The sequence below is a fragment of the Lissotriton helveticus genome, chromosome 2_1 (assembly GCF_964261635.1).
Source record: "Lissotriton helveticus chromosome 2_1, aLisHel1.1, whole genome shotgun sequence".
NCBI classification, from domain to species: domain Eukaryota; kingdom Metazoa; phylum Chordata; class Amphibia; order Caudata; family Salamandridae; genus Lissotriton; species Lissotriton helveticus.
Window position 1 is genome coordinate 479,496,670 of NC_136059.1, and position 7,406 is coordinate 479,504,075.

Here is a 7,406-nt window from a genome sequence, read left to right on the forward strand (position 1 = left end):
TTTAGTCGATTCTGCTGCTGAGGAGTGAATTGGTGACAGTCTTTCTGGAATCAGTGGGGATCCATTTGAAGATCTTTCGAAGCAGGTGTAGTGTGTAGAAGCAGAATGATGAGATGGCATTGATCTGGTGGCTCATGGTGCGTGAGGAGTCCAGGGTGATGCTGAGGTTCCGTGTGTGGTCTGTGGGAGAGGTTGCAAGAGCTGCTGGCCACTAGGAGTCTTCCCAGGCGGAGTGGGTGGAGCCCACGATTAGTACTTCAGTTTTCCAGGAGTTGAACTTGATGCAGCGGTTCTTCATCTAGGCAGCGACAGCCTTCATCCCGTTATGAAAGTTGTTCTTGGCGAACGTGGGTTTGTTGGTGAGGGAGAGAATCAGCTGGGTGTTGTCAGCATAAGAGACGAGCTTGATAGCACAATTCACCTAATAGTCGTCTAGACGCAAAACAGAGTGTCATAGGCACTCAACCCTAGAAATTGCACCAATCAGATCTTAGGAATTAACCAAACTTGAGAGCTACTAACAGAAATCTGAAGACAACCCTGTTCATAGAGGCTTAGTCTTCCACTCCTTGCCAATACCAAGTGCCAATTCCCAACTTCAGAGGGACAGGCCTCTCACCCCAATGAGACCCTTCCTCAAATGAAGGCAACCCTGAGGCAAAATAAGTGCATCTCCCAGAGCTACCTACACCTTCATCTCACTGAAGAGGGGTTTGGAAAATGGGCTGAATATCTGTCAACAGACTACTAGTGCTGTGAAGAGGCTTCTGGTAACAAGCCTGCTCTATATGACATAAATTACAAAAAACACAGTTGATGGACAGAATGTAGAACAATGTCATACATTCACCCCAGTACAAGGATCTGGGCCTAAATCCATCGTTTTTTTCACTCCACACCACCCTGGGTTAGACACTGGCTATATGCAAATCAGCTCTGACCCTTTGCCTCATGGGAAAAGTCCAGTCCGAACTGCCAAGCCCTGTCTTTCCCAGACCGGAATCAAGCATACAAGGACCGGTTTCTGGCTATCAGCCTTCATTCAGCCTGGATAGCTTGACTCCAGTGGTGTGGAGAGCCTGGGACTCACGTCTGAGCATACCCAGCCCACTCGGGGTGAAAATTACAAAAAACACAGTTGATGGACAGAATGTAGAACAATGTCATACATTCACCCCAGTACAAGGATCTGGGCCTAAATCCATCGTTTTTTTCACTCCACACCACCCTGGTTTAGACACTGGCTATATGCAAATCAGCTCTGACCCTTTGCCTCATGGGAAAAGTCCAGTCCGAACTGCCAAGCCCTGTCTTTCCCAGACCGGAATCAAGCATCCAAGGACCGGTTTCTGGCTATCAGCCTTCATTCAGCCTGGATAGCTTGACTCCAGTGGTGTGGAGAGCCTGGGACTCACGTCTGAGCATACCCAGCCCACTCGGGGTGAAAATTACAAAAAACACAGTTGATGGACAGAATGTAGAACAATGTCATACATTCACCCCAGTACAAGGATCTGGGCCTAAATCCATCGTTTTTTTCACTCCACACCACCCTGGGTTAGACACTGGCTATATGCAAATCAGCTCTGACCCTTTGCCTCATGGGAAAAGTCCAGTCCGAACTGCCAAGCCCTGTCTTTCCCAGACCGGAATCAAGCATCCAAGGACCGGTTTCTGGCTATCAGCCTTCATTCAGCCTGGATAGCTTGACTCCAGTGGTGTGGAGAGCCTGGGACTCACGTCTGAGCATACCCAGCCCACTCGGGGTGAAAATTACAAAAAACACAGTTGATGGACAGAATGTAGAACAATGTCATACATTCACCCCAGTACAAGGATCTGGGCCTAAATCCATCGTTTTTTCCACTCCACACCACCCTGGGTTAGACACTGGCTATATGCAAATCAGCTCTGACCCTTTGCCTCATGGGAAAAGTCCAGTCCGAACTGCCAAGCACTGTCTTTCCCAGACCGGAATCAAGCATCCAAGGACCGGTTTCTGGCTATCAGCCTTCATTCAGCCTGGATAGCTTGACTCCAGTGGTGTGGAGAGCCTGGGACTCACGTCTGAGCATACCCAGCCCACTCAGGGTGAAAATTACAAAAAACACAGTTGATGGACAGAATGTAGAACAATGTCATACATTCACCCCAGTACAAGGATCTGGGCCTAAATCCATCGTTTTTTTCACTCCACACCACCCTGGGTTAGACACTGGCTATATGCAAATCAGCTCTGACCCTTTGCCTCATGGGAAAAGTCCAGTCCGAACTGCCAAGCCCTGTCTTTCCCAGACCGGAATCAAGCATACAAGGACCGGTTTCTGGCTATCAGCCTTCATTCAGCCTGGATAGCTTGACTCCAGTGGTGTGGAGAGCCTGGGACTCACGTCTGAGCATACCCAGCCCACTCGGGGTGAAAATTACAAAAAACACAGTTGATGGACAGAATGTAGAACAATGTCATACATTCACCCCAGTACAAGGATCTGGGCCTAAATCCATCGTTTTTTTCACTCCACACCACCCTGGGTTAGACACTGGCTATATGCAAATCAGCTCTGACCTTTTGCCTCATGGGAAAAGTCCAGTCCGAACTGCCAAGCCCTGTCTTTCCCAGACCGGAATCAAGCATCCAAGGACCGGTTTCTGGCTATCAGCCTTCATTCAGCCTGGATAGCTTGACTCCAGTGGTGTGGAGAGCCTGGGACTCGCGTCTGAGTATACCCAGCCCACTCGGGGTGAAAATTACAAAAAACACAGTTGATGGACAGAATGTAGAACAATGTCATACATTCACCCCAGTACAAGGATCTGGGCCTAAATCCATCGTTTTTTTCACTCCACACCACCCTGGGTTAGACACTGGCTATATGCAAATCAGCTCTGACCCTTTGCCTCATGGGAAAAGTCCAGTCCGAACTGCCAAGCCCTGTCTTTCCCAGACCGGAATCAAGCATCCAAGGACCGGTTTCTGGCTATCAGCCTTCATTCAGCCTGGATAGCGTGACTCCAGTGGTGTGGAGAGCCTGGGACTCACGTCTGAGCATTGGGTGTGAGTGTTTGATTGATTCAGATGCTCCATCCATCACCACCCCCTTTTGTACCGCTTTTGGCCGCCATAAGTGTGGCAGGGTATGCTCAGACGTGAGTCCCTTGCTCACTTTGCCACTGGATTCAAGCAAGCCAGGCTGAAGACGGCTGGAATGCCAGAAACCGGTCCTCGGAAGCTTGTTTCCGGTCCAGGGAAGACATGGCTTGGCAGTTCGGGCTGGACTGTTCCCATGAGGCACAGGGTCAGACTGATTTGCATATAGCCATGTCTGCACTGGGGTGGCAGAGTGGGCTAAAGAACGGTGATGGATCAAACCCAGATCTTTTGACTGGGTGTGAGTGTTTGATTGATTCAGATGCTCCATCCATCACCACCCCCTTTTGTACCGCTTTTGGCCGCCGTGTGGCAGGGTATGCTCAGACGTGAGTCCCTTGCTCACTTTGCCACTGGATTCAAGCAAGCCGGGCTGAAGACGGCTGGAATGCCAGAAACCGGCCCTCGGAAGCTTGTTTCCGGTCCAGGGAAGACATGGCTTGGCAGTTCGGGCTGGACTGTTCCCATGAGGCACAGGGTCAGACTGATTTGCACATAGCCACTGGGGTGGCAGAGTGGGCTAAAGAACGGTGATGGATCAAACCCAGATCTTTTGACTGGGTGTGAGTGTTTGATTGATTCAGATGCTCCATCCATCACCACCCCCTTTTGTACCGCTATATGACATAAATGGCATTGATCCACCTAGAATTACCTCAGTAATAGATCAATTACAACAAAGAGCAACCAAAGCATTGCTATTTATATTATACATTTTTGTAGTGAGGGCATATCACCCAGGAGGGTATCCAGGCGGTTTCTGGTCGAGGTGTGGAAACCGAAGCAGCTGTTAAGGTACAGGGGACTAGCTTGCGTGCGGCTCTATCTGTGTGACGAGCTTTTGAAGAGTGTTCATTTGTGAATGGGGAGCCAGTAGAGGTCTTTGAAGTGTGTGTTGGGGGGGGGGGGCTGCCAGGTGGTACTTTGAGCAGGAGTCTGGCCTAAACAGGAAAGTTACCCATGACCACCAAAGTTTATTTACATGGTCGCTTAGTGGCAGACACTGCTCGGAATGGGTGTCTAACAGCTAGGTGACGCATTAGAGGTCACGAGGGAGGTGACGGGCAGAGGCTGTGCACACTGCGGTGTGAAACTAGCTACCTGCATAGTTCAAGAATCTTTCGAAGCGGGGACGGTGGAAAATATCCAATGATATTGTCTTACTCTCTGAAATGCTTTGCCTGGTAGCCAAGCAAGCGCCAGTTCCGATGCATCTGAACTTGACTCAAGAACAATGTCGGTCAAACGTCGGGAAAGGAATGCAGTCATTCCAGGCCCCGAGCCCACAAACCGGTTGGACTAGTTATGTAAATGGAGTGCGGGCATCCCCGGGCGCCGTACTCTACCCTGCGGAGCAGGCCGATTGAATCTGGACACAGGCTGCACTGCATTATTCACAACTCCTGCGTCCAGGTGTATTTGATTTACGGAGCCGGAGTGCTATCATGAATTATACTGGACAGGTTTAAATCATTACGCAGCGTGAAGGCCGCGTTTTATAAAGTGAGATTTGGGAACTCCTCTAACTTAAATACATCTGCACGTCGACATGCTATCGTTGCTCCAAGCTATACGCTATTAAATGCAGCACTTGAAATTGCACGTTTTGCCTTTTTTTCCTCAATATATAGTTGATCTCGAACCGAAAATACTGCAGCGCTTTGCATGAGCACGTTTGGAAGATTAGGAGATTTACCCAGAATTAGAGGGCTTTGGACCGACGCCTAGACTCGAACCTCAGTTCCTCATCCCAAAGTCGACAGCCCCGGCTGTTGACGCCACATCCTATCCCATTGAAAAGGACGCCCACCCGCACCGTGAGGCACTGTTAAGGTGGGAATCGGTACAGTGCTGCATACACCTACGCTGCTTCGGGCCTTCGAGGACACCAACAGTAATTAGGGAGAAAGGGCACGCCTCGTGCACTGCCGCTCTTGCTCAATTTACTTAAAACGCACAAGTCTAGCTCTGTATGATAACACCCACTCTTATTCCACCTAATCTGAATTCTAACTCTTGGCTTCAAATCCTTTCCCGGTGTCACATGGTTGTCTAATAACGAAGCATCTAAGAAATTCACCGGTTCCGAGCACCCCCACCAGTAACATATCAAGATAAGTGCGGGCTGGAAACACGGGTTTTGCAACATTAAACAGCGCCAGCACTGCAGGGCAGCCTTTTAAAGACAATAAACAGGCGACATGATTCCTGCGCCTCCGCCCTGCCCTTCCCAGGCGTGAGGAGTTCCTGCTGCCACGGTGCCAACCTCAAATTCACACACACTCTGCACACCGCACCCGCGCCGGGTCACCTTCATGCCGCGCGGGAGGGAGTGTCCAGAGCCCTCCAGGCAGACACCGGGGTGATTGCGCGGGTCAGAGGCGGCGGGGAGTGAGCCCACCGAGCAGAAGCATCACGGAAACAGCCACCTGTAGCTTAAAGCAAGCCCTGAAAGAAGCCTGTAACTGAAAGCAAGCCCTGAAAGAAGCACGGGCCGTCCGCTCCAGCCTCCCTAACACATCTTTGTTCAGCCCCAGTCAGGGATTTCTGAGCCTCCTGCTCGCCGAAGCAGGGACTCAGGGTGACGAGCACCAAAAGGAACCAAATTTTCATTAAAAGTTGTGAGGGCCACCGGTGTGCCGAGCCCTCCTGTACAGGTGTCGAGTACCACCACCTTTAGTTTCCACAGTACATTTCCAAGTCTCTCTCACAAGCGCGCGCGTTGCACCAGGAGACACACTTAATACATTAAGAAAGCCAAACATAAGTGTTAATAAAGAGGGAGCGACACCAGATAAAAGTGCCGAGCTTCAGGGGTACATCCGTGGTCCTGAAGAGGGTACACGAGGGGTGGTGTCAGCACGTACCTGGGGGGGCCGCCCGGTCCCGAAGAGTCACCGATGGGTGTGGCGGGAGGGGCAGCGGCGCAGCCCGGGTAACAGGTAGCACACACCGCGCCGCTCCTCCTACGGCAAGGGCACGCACGAAAAGAAGCCAGAGCCAAGCGGAGGAATGTCAGCGGCTGCCCCTCCTCCCTCGGGGCTCCGCCCTCTGGGCTGAGCTCAGACGCAGCAACCATCCTCACCCGGCAGGGGTGGGACTGCCAGGCCAGGTGTGGTGCCCAGGCAGCAGGGGGGTGAGGCCCGCGGCACTCGCACTCCCTCCCTCCGATGACGTTGATGGATTCAGGGATTTCTACTTCACAAATAGGAAGTCTTGGATTTTCCATTCTGGCAGAGACATATTTGCATATGGTGTCCCCTTCGCTGTACTGCCGTAGAAGAGCAAAACATGAAAGAATGGAATGGTACCAGAGTCATGCTCAGTGCGTCAGGCGGATTCAATATGAGTCGAGCCTCTATCCCTTAGGTGCAGCGGAAGACTGACATAAGTGTGAGTGCATAAGTGAACAGAGAGGTGGTTGAGAGCGGCTCAGTGTAGAATTACACCGCACTGCGGGGTCCTTTCTAAAGACTAGACTAGAGAGGAAGTGACTGAGAGACGGAGAGACGAGAGCCCACGCTTCATGCAGCCACTTCAGCGGGACTGCCAGATACACCAACCAAGACTTTATTTAATACCACCTCTGTGCCCCTGAACCGTGTGAGCCTGAAGGTATTGTTAGCGCTGGGATGCCCTCGGGTAACCAGGCGCTTTACAAATGCTACCTCATTCATTCATTAATTCATTCAGTCACTGTTGCTGGTGCAAATACAGTTGTTTTGTTTGAATATCATCTTCTCTTAGCAGTGCTTATCCCACTCGTTGCAGCCAGAGCTTTTCAGCTCCCAGAAGTGAAACACTGCTGCACACACTTGCACACACTGTTGGCTCAGTATTAGTGCATCTCGTGAATAACGCCAGCATTGTTAGTTGCACAAACCCCTAAAGACAGTTTGATGGCGTTGTCACTTTTGCCTCATGTAACTTAACGTTTACTTTTGTAATTTGTTTACTTGTAATTTTCTCCTCATGTATCATTACTGTTCCTATTGTGAAGCTCTCTGACACCTTCGGGTAAAGTCTGCGCTATATAAACACGCATAAAAAAAAATAAAAAAACCCCTTCGGTAATGATAGTTAAAACAGATGTTACCAGTGACAGGAGTTGTGGGCCAGATAAGAGATTATTCTCTTGTTTTCAGCAGTTCAAGGCTTTTGAGATCCTCTTAGTTAGAAGGGGCTCGCCACCCCTGCTCCTGTTACTCAGATGCAGAAACAACTATTTCATGGGATGCAGTAGAGTTTCTTTGGTAAA

At 50.4% G+C, this 7,406-nt stretch overlaps 1 protein-coding gene across 1 annotated transcript in view; it reads right to left on the reverse strand.

Moving 5' to 3' along the window:
- ELOVL7 (ELOVL fatty acid elongase 7) overlaps nt 1–6,216 on the reverse strand; it is a 170,840-nt gene extending 164,624 nt beyond the window's left edge. The window contains exon 1 of the mRNA XM_078675130.1: nt 6,016–6,216. The gene's annotated coding sequence lies outside the window, so the exon portion shown is untranslated. The remainder of the gene's footprint in view (nt 1–6,015) is intronic.
- Between the last annotated feature and the right edge of the window lie 1,190 nt (nt 6,217–7,406).